A 15,810-nucleotide genomic window follows, 5' to 3' on the forward strand; every position below is an offset into this window, starting at 1 on the left:
AAAAATGAGAGGCTAAGCCTGATCAGTTTGTTCAGTCGCTCAGTCGTGTTTGACTATGTGACCCCTTGGACTGCAGCATGCCAGGCCTCCCTATCCATCACCAACTCCCAGAGTTTACTCAAAACTCATGTCCATTGAGTCGGTGATGCCATCCAACCATCTCATCCTCTATCGTCCCCTTCTCGTCCTGCCTTCAATCTTTCCCAGCATCAGGGTCTTTTCAAATGAGTCAGCTCTTCGCATCAGGTGGCCAAAGTACTGGAGTTTCAGCTTCAACATCAGTCCTTCCAATGAGGATCCAGGACTGATATCCTTTAGGATGGACTGGTTGGATCTCACAGGAGAGAAAACCTTACATATGCAGTGAATGTGGAAAAGTCTTCATTGAGAAGAGATGTCTTATTACAGATGAGAAACCCTTTATATGCAGTGAATGTGGGAAAGGTTCACCTTGAAGAACAGTCTTAGCACACATCAGCAAACTCAGAGAAAAGAAACTATACACGTGCAGTGAATGTGGGAAAGGCTTTTCAACGAAGCACTGCCTCATCATACGTCAGCAAACATACAGGAGAGAAACCCTATGTGTGTCGTGTCTGAGGAAAAGGCTTCACTATGAAGGATGATCTCGTCGTTGTACATCAGTGCACTCATACTACTTTATATGCAGTGATTGTGGGAAAGGCTTTACTGTGAAGAGCCAACTGATCGTACATGAGTGAACTCATACAGGGGAGAAATCCTACGTATGCAGTGAATGCGGAAAGGCTTCTCCAGCCAAGGCCCACCTCATCAGACATCAATGAACTCACACTAGAGAGAAACCCTACATGTGCACTGATTGTGGAAAAGGCTTCGTTCAGAAAGGCAGTCTCATTGTACATGAATGAACTCACTGTAGAGAAACCCTATGTATGCAGTAAATGTGTGGCAAAGGCTTGTTCTCAAAAAGGAAGCTTAGTGCACACCTGCGAACTCATACTGGAGAGAAACCATATATATGTAATGAACACAGCAAGGGCTTAGACTTCCCTGGTGGCTCAGATGGTAAACTGTCTGACTACAACGCGGGAGACCTGGGTTCAATCCCTGGGTTGGGAAGATCTGGAGAAGGAAATGGCAACCCACTCCAGTATTCTTGGCTGGAAAATCCCATGGACGGAGGAGCCTGGTAGGCTACAGTACATGGGGTCACAAAGAGTCGGACATGACGGAGCAACTTCACTTTCTGTAAGGAGTACTCTAGGTATATATCAGCAGATTTGCACTGGAGAGGAACTATACAAATGCAACGAGTGTGGTAAAGCATTTTGGAAGAAGACATGCCTAATAGAACATCAGAGACTTTGCTCAGGAAATGCTTCTTTGCATGTACTGAATGTGGAAAATTCTCTTTACACAAAAATGATCTCATCACCTGTTAGAGAATTCATGTGGGAAAGAGGCCATATGAATGCTGTGAATGTGGGAAAGCCTTTACCACAAAGTCAGGGCTCAAGGATCATCGATGAAAATATACAGGAGAGGGGCCCTGTGGATGCAGTGAATGTGGGAAGGCTTTTGCCCACTTGTTAATCCATGTTAAACATAAATGAAATCACAGGTAGTCTCTTTGGGGAAGTGTGTTGCAAGTTGCAGACCCTTAAGAAAATAGTATGCAGAGAAGAATTGCAGTGCAAAGAATGTGGTATTATCTTTAGTGATTACAACATATTTTATATTGATAAAAAAATGTACAAAACAACTCATGTAAAACCAGCCTCCTTTTTTTTTCTTTCTTCCCAATTATTTTTATTAGTTGGAGGCTAATTACTTTACAATATTGTAGTGGTTTTTGTCATACATTGACATGAATCAGCCATGGATTTACATGTGTTCCTCATCCTGAACCCCCCTCCCACCTCCTTCCCCATCCCATCCCTCTGGGTCATCCCAGTGCACCAGCCCCGAGCACTTGTCTCATGCATCCAACCTGGACTGGTGATCTGTTTCACACTTGATAATATACATGTTTTGATGCTGTTCTCTTAGATCATCCCACCCTCGCCTTCTCCCAGAGTTCAAAAGTCTGTTCTATACATCTGTGTCTCTTTTTCTGTCTTGCATATAGGGTTATCGTTACCATCTTTCTAAATTCCATATATATGCGTTAGTATACTGTATTGGTGTTTTTCTTTCTGGCTTACTTCTTTCTGTATAATGGGCTCCAGTTTCATCCACCTCATCAGAACTGTTTCAGATGTTAATGATTCAAATGATTCAGTGTTACTAGTCCGGGCATAGACTTGGATTACCGTGATATTGAATGGTGTGCCTTGGAAGCGAACAGAGATCATTCTGTCGTTTTTGAGATTGCATCCAAGTACTGCATTTCAGACTCTTTTGTTGACCATTTTGGCTACTCCATTTCTTCTAAGGGATTCCTGCCCACAGTAGCAGATATAATGGTCATATGAGTTAAATTCACCCATTCCAGTCCATCTTAGTTCTCTGATTCCTAGAATGTCGATGTTCACTCTTGTCTCCTGTTTGACCTCTTCCAATTTGCCTTGATTCATGGACCTAACATTCCAGGTTCCTATGCAATATTGCTCTTTACAGCATCGAACCTTGCTTCTGTCACCAGTCCCACCCACAGCTGGGTGTTTTTGCTTTGACTCCATCCCTTCATTCTTTCTGGAGTTATTTCTCCACTGATCGCCAGTAGCATATTGGGCACCTACTGACCTAGGAAGTTTATCTTTCAGTGTCCTATCTTTTTGCCTTTTCATACTGTTCATGGGGTTCTCAAAGCAAGAATACTGAAGTGGTTTGCCATTCCCTTCTCCAGTGGACCACATTCTGTCAGACCTCTCCACCATGACCCATCTGTCTTGGGTGGCCCCACAAGGCATAGCTTAGTTTCATTGTGTTAGACAAGACTGTGGTCCTGTGATCAGATTGGCTAGTTGTCTGTGATTGTGGTTTCAGTCTGTCTGTCCTCTGATGCCCTCTCTCAGTGCCTACCGTCTTACGTGGGTTTCTGTTACCTTGGAGTCGCTTCAGTCATGTCCGACTCTTTGCAACCCCAGTGTCTGCAAGACTGCAGACACTGACAGGCTGTCTATGGGATTCTCCAGGCAAGGATTCTGGAGTGGGTTGCCATGCCCTCCTCCAGGGAAATCTTCCTGACCCAGGGATTGAACCTTTGTCTCTTACGTCTCCTGGCAGGTGGGTTCTTCACCACTAGTGCCGCCTGAGAAGCCCTTTTAGCAAATTAATTGAACCCAAAGCAGAGGTTGTAAAAATCTCAGATTTGTAGCCAAGTCAGACAAGTTGTAGGTAACTTGGGGACCTGCTACTTAAAACTGGCATCTGTACTGGGGCAGCAGCGTTCTTACAGGACTGAGCCCTTTACTTCTGGGGTCTGGCAATATCTCTGAATAGACAGGGTTATAACTGAGTCAGACTTAAGGACCCAGTTGGTGTAGAGGAGGTGACAGACGTGTCACACGTGTTGCAATTGTGGCAGTAGTGTGAGTAAAGGAAATACAAGCAAAGATTTTTTCCAACATAGACCTCAAGTAAATTCAACCTTTGATCCAACCAGAAGCTCTCTGCACATTTTTTTCCTTCCACAAGAATATCAGACTTCAGGCAAACTGGCCGTACTCAAGGTGTTACTGCCTAAGGGCTCAAGGGCACCATCAACTTGCCAGTTTTGCCCAAACTGATGACTAGAATGCATCTCATACCACATTGGCCTTGGCAAGGTGCCAGCCTCAGAAGACTTAAGGTAGCTCTGTGCCTGTGACAATCTCTTGCAAAGTGACGAAGGCAGTGGGGTACCATATGACATTTCCATGTCTTCCCACCCAGCAAAGTGATAGCTGTTAAAGCCAGTCACATCCTAAAGGCCAGAACCTCTCTGAGGTCACGGAGCCATGTGATGTCACAGAGCCTGTGCGAGGCCAGAACTCAGGAAACTAACCCAGAGCCCTCAGCAGACACATCTCCTCCCGGGCCCTCCGAGTCCCTAGCAACAGCCACAGATGCACGATGGGGAGAACACATTAGAAGCAGAACTGGTTTTGGATCAGGTTCAGGCTTTGGCAGCTACCGGAGGAGTCTCTGGGGTCTCAATCTGGTGAGCCTGATTCTGGGTGAGGATCCCCAGTGAGGGGTGTGTGGGGGGTCAGTGAAGAGGGAATGCATGTCAGTGTCCATATCGGGGGTTTCCTTTGGGTTGAGTTACTGAGGAATCTGGGTGTTAGTGATGGGGCCTTTGATTAAGGCTTAAGCTGAAGGGTTTAATGATCAGTGGTTTTGTTGGTCAGGGTTTAGGGTACATGTGTTAAGCTCTGCAAGACTCAATAATTGAAAACTGGATGGAAGGTGTGAAACTAATGAGCACGACTTCTCCCCCAGGTTAGCAATTTAATATCCAGCCCATGTTCTTGGACAGCAAGATCAAACCAGTGAATCCTAAAGGAAATTAGCCCACTGCTCAGCAGGCTCTTATTGACTTTTAAGAACTCTTGTCTGGATATCAGTTCTTTACCAGTATAGGGCTTATGGGATGAATGTGTTGAGATTCTTTTGAAATTCCCCGCCCCCGCACTGCCCCCCCCCAACCTTTTTTTTTTTTGGCCTGTGGACCTCTAACTCTTCCAGCATTATTTGCTGAAAAGTCTCTCTTTCTCCATTTTGAACAACCTTTTTACCTCTGTGAAACACTTGAGTGTAATTGACTTATGTGGGTCTTCTTGGGATCTCTGTTGTATTCCTTTGTTCTGTGTTTTATCCTTTCACCAATACTACTGAAGGTTTATAAATCTTGAAATCTGTTGATGTGAGCTCTATATGTTGGTTCTTTTTGGTCAGTTTTTTTTTTTTTTTTGCTATTTTCAGTGGAAAAATCTGGCAAATATTACCTTTGTTGTCCCTTTGATAGCCTATATCGCTAGACATGATGTTATTAGAAAGGGACTTTGATTCAGAGGTGTCTTTTCCAATATGGACAACCCTTGTTTAATGAGGAAAACAGACCGACCTAAAAGAAGGTCAATATCCCAAATACCTGATTGGTACTCCTCAAAATGATTGAAGACAGGAAAAAGAGAAAAGGGTGAGGGATGGTCATGGAACAAGGGAATTCAGGGAAACATGATGTTTAAAGGCAGTATTCTTCCCTGGGTTGAATCCTGAGACAGAAAGAGGACAGTAGTGGAAAAACTTGTGAAACCCAAATAGAAACTGTAATTTAGTTGAGTGTCATAGCAATGTTAATATCTCAATTTGACAAATGTATCATGGTTACATAGGGCCTACCCAGGTGGCTCACTGGGTAAAGACTGTCCTCAATGCAAGAGATGCAGGAGGCTTGAGTCTGGTCCCTGGGTCAGGAAGATCCCCTGGAGGAAGGCATGACAACCCACCCCAGTATTCTTGCCCGGAGAATCCCCTGGACAGAGGAGCCTGGCAGGATACAGTTCATAGGGCCGTGAAGAATCAGATGCAACTGGTACACACACACCATGGTCATATAAAATATTCACATGAGAGGAAGTCAAATGAAGGTATATATGCATTCTTTGTAGCATTTTGCGACTTTTGTGTAAATCTAAAGTTTTCTCCAAATAAAAATGTAAAATAGGTATTTGTTGTTGTTCAGTCGCCCAGTCATGTCTGACTCTTTGCAACCCCATGGACTGCAGCACATCAGGCCTCCCTATCTCTCACCGTCTCCCAGAGTTTGCCCCAGTTCACGTCCATTGCATTGGTGATGCCATCCAGCCATCTCATTCTCTGACTCTCTCTTCTCCTTCTGTCCTCAATATTTCCCAGCATCAGGGACTTTTCCAGTGAGTCTGCTGTTCACATCAGATGACCAAAATACTGGAGCTTCAGCTTCAGCATCAGTCCTTCCAAAGTGTATTCAAGGTTGAACTTCCCTTGATTGACTGGTTTGTTCTCCTTGCAGTCCAAGGGACTTTCAGGAGTCTTCTCTAGCACCATAGTTTGAAGCCATCAAATTTTTGGTGACCTGCCTTCTCTATGGGCCAGCCCTCACACCCAAATGTGACCACTGGAAAGACCATAGCCTTGACTATACAGACCTTTGTCAGCAGAGTAATGTCACTGCTTTTCAAAACAATGTCTAGGTTTGTCATAGCTAAAATAGGTATCAGTTCATTTCAGTTCAGTTGCTCAGTCATGTCCGCCTCTTTGTGACCCCATGAATCGCAGCATGCCAGGCCTCTCAGAGTTTACTCAAACTCATGTCCATCGAGTCGGTGATGCCATCTAGCCATCTCATCTTCTGTCGTTCCCTTCTCCTCCTTCCCCCAATCCCTCCCAGCATCAGGGTCTTTTCCAATGAGTCAACTCTTTGCATCAGGTGGCCAAAGTACTGGAATTTCGGCTTCAGCATCAATCCTTCCAATGAACACCCAGGACTGATTTCCTTTAGGATGAACTGGTTGGATCTCCTTGCAGTCCAAGGGACTTTCAAGAGCCTTCTCCAACACCACAGTTCAAAAGCATCAATTTTTCAGTGCTCAGCTTTCTTCACAGTCCAACTCTCACATCTAAAATAGGTATAATCTATATCAATTATATCTCAAAGCTGTAAAAAATAGGTTTGATCTAGTTTCATCATTTATTTTCTCATTATAAATGCATTTCCATATTATAAAATGTTCTTGTGTATCTATAACTTATATTATGTGTCTGTAATAATATCATTGGTGAACTAGTAGGGTAATAACTCCAGCTATATATAAAAGATGTGCATTAAATAGGGTTATACTTGAAAAACATAAGGCATTCAGTTATGTTCAGTTTATATTATGACCCTCTCATTATCCATATTCTTACATTATCACTTCAAGATTTGTTGTATAGTTTTTCTTGTATATCCCAGATAGCTCCATTTTTAAAAATCTTAAATAACCTTATAATTTTGTGGTTGTAGCTGGTGTATTTTAAAATGTCCATTTCTTATAAATTTTGTAGTACAGAACAGCAATTGATTTTAACAGTTTTATGGGCATAATTTATATGTAACATTTGCCAGTAGTATAATTCAATGACATTTAATAAGTTGTGTTACAATTTGACACATTAACATTTGTGTTAACATTTAACAATAAGTTAATAACATTTAATGCAACATTAACATTTGTGTTAATATTTAACATTTAACAATAGGATTGTGTGTCCATCACCATGATCTAATATGTAGAAATTTTCATAACCCCAAAAAATAACTCAATACTTGACTTGATGAATTTTGAGTACTCTTTATATATTCTGAATATCCTTTATCAGATGTTAAATGTGTCAATATTTTCTCCCAATCTCTCACGCTACTCATTTATTTTACAGCTCAGCCTTTATTGTCTTGCTGCAGAACCCTTTGGCTCCCTCAGGTTCATGAAGTTTGTCTCCTGTTTGCTTCTTTAAGTTTATACTTTTACTTCTTATATTTAGGACTGAGATCTATTTTGAGTTAAAATTTGTATATCATGAGGGTTAAGGGTCTGAAGTTATTTTTCTGCAAATAAGTATACAAGTATCCCAGCATCCCTTGTTGAAAAGACTAAACCCATGGAATTATCTTAGTGTCTTGGTCAAATAGCTATTGACCGTAATACTTTTGGACTTTCAATTCTGGTTGTGCCATTCTCATTGTCTCCAGACCTTCACTGGCCTAACTTTTAGTGGCCTTTCCCAATCAAAATTTAAGCTTCATCCCAGCTGCTCTTTTCTTTTGGAACGTGATGACTTATTGCACACTGTGTCGGTTCCTCGAAATCTTATCCTGACCTAACAGATACTTCCTGAAAGAAATTTTCTTACAAAGCTTTTTGGGGATGTGTGTTTACTGGATGTATTGCCATTTCTGTTTCCAGGAGTTCGTTCCCTGCTGGGGTACCAACACGGGAAGTCGTAGTCCCTTTTGAAACTTGTCCCTCTCCTCTTTAATTGTTGTTGTTCAGTCAATAAGTCGTGTCTGATTCTTGTGACCCCATAGAGGGCAGCATGCCAGGCTTCCCTGTCCTTTACTGTCTCCCAGAGTTTGCTCAAATTCATGTCCCTTGCATCAGTGGTACTATCTACGCATCTCATCCTCTGTTGCCCTCTTCTTTTGCCTTCAGTTTTCCCCAACATCAGGGGCTTTTCCAATGAGACAGCTGTTTGCCTCAGGAGACCAAAGTATTGGAGCTTCAGCTTCAACATCAGTACTTCCAATGAATATTCAGCGTTGATTTCCTTTAGGATTGACTGGTTTGATCTCCTTGCAGTCCAAGGGACTCTGACAAGTCTTCTCCACAAGAACTGTAGCCCACTAGGCTCCTCTGTCCGTGGAGTTCTCCAGGCAAGAATACTGGAGTGGGTAGCCATTCCCTTTTCCAGGGACCTTCCCAACTCAGGGATCAAACTTGGGTCTCCTTTTAAATTATAAAGTGTAAAATAAAGGCCATGGCACTATTACTTTTCTGCTTAGTCTGTCAAACCCAATTTAGGTAGCTCCTTATTTGCTTTGCAAACCTGAGTCTCTGAAAATCTAATTTTCTGAAGAGCTTAAGTGCCAGCAAATGAAATAACTTCACTGGCTTGTCACCATCCCATTCATCCCTGGTTCCTGGTCCCCAAACCCGTCCCCTTGGCCTTCTGTGCATCAGGTGTTCCAATATATTGTTCTTCAGTCACTCATTTGTGTCCAACTCTTTGCAACCCCATGGACTACAGCATGCCAGGCTTCCCTGTCCTTCACCATCTTCCAGAGCTTGCTCAAGCTCATGTCCATTGAGTTACTGATGCCATCCAGCCATCTTGTCCTCTGTCTTCCCCTTCTCCTGCCTTCAATCTTTCCCAATACTGAGGCTTGACATATTTCTTCCCCAATTTTTGAATCAGTCCATTGTTCCACGTCCAGTTCTAACTGCTGCTTCTTGACAAGCATATAGGTTTTGCAGGAGGCAGGTAAAGTGCTTTGGTATTTCCATCTCTTTAAGAATTTTCCACAGTTTGTTGTGATCCACACAGACAAGGCTGTATATTGTCACTCTGCTTATTTAACTTATATGCAGAGTACATAATGCAAAATGCTGGGCTGCATGAAGCACAAGCTGGAATCAAGATTGCTGGAAGAAATATCAATAACTTCAGATATGCAGATGACACCACCCTTATGGCAGAAAGCAAAGAGGAACTAAATAGCCTCTTGATGAGGGTGAAAGGAGTGAAAAATCTGGCTTAAAACTCAACATTCAGAAAACTAAGATCACGGCATCCAGTCCCATCACTTCATGGCAAATAGATGGGGATACAATGGAAACAGTGAGAGACTTTATATTCTGGGGCTCCAGAATCATTGCAGATGGTGACTGCAGCCATGAAATTAAAAGATGCTTGCTCCTCGGAAGAAAACCTATGACAAACCTAGACAGTGTATTAAAAAGCAGAGACGTTATCTTGCCGACAATGGTCCATCTAGTCAAAGCTATGGTTATTCCAGTAGTCATGTACAGATGTGAGAATTGGACGATAAAGAAAGCTGAGTGCTGAAGAATTGATGTTGTGGTGCTAGAGAAGACTCTAGAGAGTCCCTTGGACTTCAAGGAGATCAAACCAGTCAATCCTAAAGGAAATCAATCCTGAATATTCATTGGAAGGACATGATTGACTGTCCTTTGATGCTGAAGCTGAAACTCCAATACTTTGGCCACCTCTGATGCGAAGAGCTGATTCGTTAGAAAAGACCCTGAGGCTCGGAAAGATTGCAGGCAGGAGGAGAAGGGGACAACAGAGTATGAGATGGTTGGATGGCATCACTGACTTTATGGATGTGACTTTGAGCAAGCTCCAGGAGATGGTGATGGACAGGGAAGCCTGGTGTGCTGCAGTCCATGGGGTTGCAAAGAGCAACGGAACTGACTGAGTGATATGGCTGAAAAGTACATACTGAGAGAAATCTGTCATCATTTCCATCATCCTAGAAAGTCGTATTTCCCAGTGTAGGAAAATAAAAACCAATTGTTTGGGACATGAATGAACAAGCTAATGTACTAATCATTTTTTTTTTGTCATTGAATGGAGGGAGCCACTGGAAGACAGTTCTAAAGAACATAGCTGTCTTTATATTGTGTGTGATTAGAGACTCAATATAAACTGGGCAAAGCAAAATGAAAGAGAATCCTCAGAAAGGACAAGAATTGCAGTTTCTAAGTTGTTCAGTCATTGAGTTATGTCCAACTCTTTGTGACCCCATGGATTGCAGCATGCCAGACTTCCCTGTCCTTCATTATCTCCCAGAGTTTGCTCAAATTCATGTCGAGTTGGTGATGCTATCTATCTCATCCTCTGCCTCCCCCTTCTCTTACCCTCAATCTTTCCCAGCATCAAAGTCTTTTCCAATGAGTCATCTTTCTGCATTGGGTGGTCAAAGTATTGGAGCGTCAGCATCAGTCCTTCCAATGAATTTTCAGGGTTGATTTCCTTCAGAATTGACTGGTTTCATGTCTAAGAATGGAAGAAAATATAGGAGATGGGAGGTGATGTTCTTAAAGGATGTAGTGAAGAAACTTTGTCCTCAGGGCAAAGCTCTCAAAACTCTTAAAACTCTTGAGAGCTATCACCATTTCAAAAATTCCAGCTTCAGTTTTAAACTACTGAATTGAGACGTGCTTTCTCTTCTTCCTCCCTCTTCTGAGAGTGGGGCTCTTGGCCTCTCACTATCCTGAGTGCATGCAGGCTAAGTCGATTCAGTCGTGTACGACTCTTTGTGATCCTATGGACTATAGCCTGCCAGGCTCCTCTGTGCATGGAATTCTCCAGGCAAGAATACTGAAGTTGGTTGCCATGCCCTCCTCCAGGGGATTTTCCAGACCCAGGGAATGAAACCAGGTCTCCTGCATTGCAGGTGGATTCTTTACCAGCTGAGCCACAAGGGAATGCAGAGAATACTGGAGTGGGTAGCCTATCTCTTCTCCAGGAGATCTTCCTGACCCAGGAATGGAACCAGGGTCTCTTGCATTGCAGGCAGATGCTTAACCAACTGAGCTATCAGGGAAGCTCCAGGTGGAGCTAGTGGTAAAGAACCCACCTGCTAATACAGGAGACATGAGACTCCGGTTAAATCCCTGGGTGGGGAAAATCTCCTGGAGGACAGAAAGCAACTCACTCCAGTATTCTTACCTGGAGAATCCCATGGACACAGGAGCCTGGTGAGCTACAGTCCATAGGATCGCAGGAGTGGGACTCCATGGAAGTGACTTAGCACACATACACATGCTTTAGTAATAATGGGGAAGGCTCTCCACCCCAAGCTTTTCTGGATAAAATTTGAGCCAATACTGAAGTACTAAAGGAAGTCCCCCATCATTGGTAACTAGAGAATATTCCAGGACTGTTTCTTTAACCACAGCCTAATTTCACAACAGCCTGACACACACCTAATTTTGACGTTCTTTGCCCTAAATCTTGGATTATTGTCCCCATCACCACCCTTACCTTGTGGCGGGATGGAGTCAGGGCAAGCTTTTCCCATTGACTGCACACCATTAATGGCCTCACTGATGGTGGCCTTTTCCTGAGCCCCCACCCCCAGTCACAACATGGGTAGCCCCTGCTGATCTTTTCCCTCGTTAATGGCCAGCCCCATACTGTAGCAGTTGCTGGAAATCTTTTTCTCTTCTTAAAGTCAGCTTCCTGCAAGCTCTTTTTCCTTCGGAAGCTCTCCTTGGAGTCCGTTTACCAGATGTATTATCTTTTCCCTTTCTGGGAGTGTGTTCTTCACTGCCAAGCCGACCAGTGAGCGCCTACCTCTTTGGAATTTTTTCTTTTAATACAAAGTATAAAAATACGGATTTATAAAAAAAAATTTATACAATTTACATATATAATTAAACAAACTTGTATATAATTGTATATATCATATATATATAATGTATATAATTTATACAAAATTTTATACAGAATACAGATAATATATGCCGAGGCCGTACTTACTTCCATGACTAGCCTTCTAAAAGCACCTTCGGTTCAGTTTTCAGTCGCTCAGTCGTGTCCGACTCTGCGACACCATGAATCGCAGCGCGCCAGGCCTCCCTGTCCATCATCAACTCCCGGAGTCTACTCAAACCCCTGTCCGTCGAGTCGGTGATGCCATCCAGCCATCTCATCCTCTGTCGTCCCCTTCTCCTGCCCCCAATCCTTCCCAGCATTAGGGTCTTTTCCAATGAGTGAACTCTTCGCATGAGGTGGCCTTATGCACCTTAGCCAGCATTATTTTTGCCTCACGAAGCTTGAGACTGAAATCGTACCTATTTTCTGCAAGAGTCGAAATGTGAGGAAATCAGAGAATTTCAGGGGCTCCTCACCCTCCAGGCTATTCCCAGCTCCTGGCCTACAAATCTATCCCTGGACTTTCCGTACGTCAGGTTTGCCAACATGGCCGCCCCCTGTTGTGAACTGGGCGCAGACATATTGCCTGTCTAGGACGTAACGGAAGTTGGTTCGTCAGCTCCAGTGACAGCCCAGATCCACTTCGGCATCCGTAGACAGGTCTAGACGTCAAAGCAGTTCACCGAAGTAGGAGGGTGTTTAGGTTTGCCGTCGGTCTGGGGAAAATCTGTTTAGTATGTGATTTTTGTCCCTGGATTTTCTTTCTTCTTCTTCTTTCTTGTCGTCACAGTAGTGGTATTGTTTCGCCCAGGGTGATACGTGGACTTGCTGCCGTCTGGACCCCTGGGATTATCTCCAGAGGGCAGAGGCATAAGGCAGAAGTGCCGAGGTGGTTATATTTAAGGGGAACCAGGTGGGTACTGGCTTTGGGAACCAGACGCGGAGTTTGTCTGTGGTTTGCATTGGGGGTGTCCTGGGGGTCAGTATGATTAGATTTTGTAGAGATCAATGCTTTTCTTCCAGTTTTCAGGGCTTGGGGTTCTGTGGATCACTCCGCGTGCAGGGTGTACAGTGGCATTGACGACGATCGCAGTGTCGGATTTAGATTGGGGATTTAATTCGGCGCTCAGTGATGGCGAGGGGGTGCCTGGGTCATCACATGAGGGTGTCTGTACCAGGTTTCGGGTTAATAAGGAAGCGCCAGAAGACCGTACATCCCAGGGTAATAGTTCCAAACCATCTGTATTTTCTCTTTTATAATTGGTTTACAACATTGTGAATTTCATCTCTTTAATATTCTTTTCCATTATGATTTATGATAGGACACTGAGTATAGCTCCCTGTGCTATGCTGTAGGACCTTGGTTATCCTGGTGTTTAGCTTTTATTCGAGAAGTTGACTATAGAACGAGAGACTGAACCAGCAATGACAATATGTCTTATGTTGTCTGTGCGGCTTTCGCACAGCAAAGGCAGAGAATATCGTGACAGAGGCATTTTGGCCTGCAAATTTGAAAATCCGTCTGTACTTTTAGCAGAAACTATTTGTCAACACTTGCACTCACCTCCTAATAACGATGTATTGCAACAGCACCGTTACTTTGGAGAAGGAAATGGCTACCCGCTCCAGTATTCTTGCCTGGAGAATTCCATGGACAGAGGAGCCTGGCAGAATACAGTCCATGGGATGCAAAAAGTAGGACACGACTGAGCAACTAACACACACCGTTACTTTCCTCCCTGACAAACGTGAAAACTTTGTTCTTTGCTAGCAGAATCTCCATTTTGTTTAATTATCTGGCAAGGTGCCTTCTGGCAAGGTCACCCATATCCCAATTTATTCGGAAGTCATGACTGGTCTTAGTCAATCATGTGGTTTGAGTTCCCATTGCTAGTGATTGAGTTTGTACTAAGAAAAGAGCTTATGTATACGGGGCGGTTCTAACTAGCTATGTATGTAGAAATGTGCTTTGGGGTTTCTAGAGGAGCATTTTTTTCTTTTAAAGAAGTAAGGCCTTGGATCTCTTTTTTCATGTCGATAATGATATTGTTGAAAAATTTTGGCCCAATTTTCTAATGTTAACTTTATGGTGTTGTAATTATTCATTCCTCATCATTATAGTTTATTTAGTTTTGCCTGTTTTCAACTATATATATGTATATACCACATCTTCCTTATCTGTTCATCTATTGATGGACACTTGGGTTGCATCTGTGTCTTGGCTATTGTAAGTAGTTCTGCTATGAACATTGGGATGCCTGTATCTTTTCAAATTAGTTTTCTCCACATCATGCACTTTTTTAATGTCAGGCTCAATATTTTTGAGACTCATTTATGTTCTTGCACATGGATGTACTTTTTCCCCCTCTGTGTAACAGGACTGTGCAAATATATAAATATCCACATAGTAAATATTTTGTGGTTTGCATGCCACCATTCTCTCACGTATACGTCTTTATTTTTGTTTTATAGTCCTTGAAAGATGTAAAAGGCATTCTTAGCTTGAAAGCTGAGCAAAGACTGTTGTTTTTCCATAGCATTCTATTGTTTGAATATATAATTTTCCGACTATTTATGAAATTTGTGTTGCTTGCATTTCGGTTTATTATGAATAATGTTACTATGGAAATTCATGACAGTGTCCTCTGGTTCAACCTATACTTTTGGAGGGATGCCCCAGATTTTGGGAGGGATGTATTTTTTAGCTGTCTTCTGGCTTGGTGAACATGTGGAGATGCAGGGAGAGCGACCCTCCTGTAGGGGGCTCTCCTCACCCTTCCACACATACCCTGTCCTGGGCACCTCTTCCATGTGACTGTTCCTGAGTTACATCTTTTTGTAAGTAAATATAATACCTAAAATGTTTCTCTGAGTTCTGGGATCCATTCTAACATATTTTTGTTTGTTTTGTTTTTGGTCTTTGTTTTGTTTTTTTGCTTCGTTTTTGGCCATGCCACACAGCATGTGGGATCTTAGTTCCCTGACCAGGGATGGAACCCATGCCCCCTGCAGTAGAAGCACAGAGTCCTAGCCACTGGACCTCCACAGAATTCCCTCCTCTAGCAAATGAATAAACCCAAGGAGGGGGTCATTGGACCCTGCGATCTGTGGCCAGTTGCTTGGAAGCACAGGTGACAATCTGGACTTGTGTTTGCACATGAAGCAGAGGGTAGAGGCCAGTCTCATAGGACTGAGCCTTTAACTCATGAAATATGATATTATCTCCAGGTACATAGTGGCGGAATTGAGTTGAAGTGTAGGACATCCAGCCGGTGTTGTAGAATTGTTTCATGATGTGTTAATAAAGAACTATGTATCAAATTGGTGGCAGAATCACACCTTGTTGTGTATGAGTTTCTTGTTATTACATTTCCCTCTTCTGATAGCACCACAAACTGTGTTTTAAGAGAGCTGTTAGTGTTCATTATGACACTGGAGAGTGCATACAACATATAATTTTTGTTTGTCAAATTCTTGTTAATTAGTACTTTTATACTTTCTTCTGACAACATAGTAGTCTTAGAGCACTTCAACTTCATTTATATACGACTATTTTGTATTTTAATTTATTATATATTTAAAACCTTCTAAGATATTACCAGTATTTTTTATAACAAAGCGTTTCTGGTTTGAGCAGTATGTTGGTTTTCAAAATGAAGTACGTGTAGTCACAGGATGTATAAAAATTTTTGAGTAGGTTCCTGACCGCACATGGTTTAAAGGAAACAGTGCCCAGCGCCTCTCCTCCCATGTGGGTCCCTTTTGTATAACTGAACTGCCTGCGATTCTCCTGCTCCTGAGGCCTGCTGCTGGATGAATCTCTTGTCCCTCATCTCATTTGACAGTCACCCACTTAAGGTTCATGGAACAAAGGAACATTACCTCCGTCACATTCAGAAGCTTAGGTTTTTTTGGCCA

The sequence above is a fragment of the Cervus canadensis genome, chromosome 18 (genome assembly GCF_019320065.1).
Source record: "Cervus canadensis isolate Bull #8, Minnesota chromosome 18, ASM1932006v1, whole genome shotgun sequence".
NCBI classification, from domain to species: Eukaryota; Metazoa; Chordata; class Mammalia; order Artiodactyla; family Cervidae; genus Cervus; species Cervus canadensis.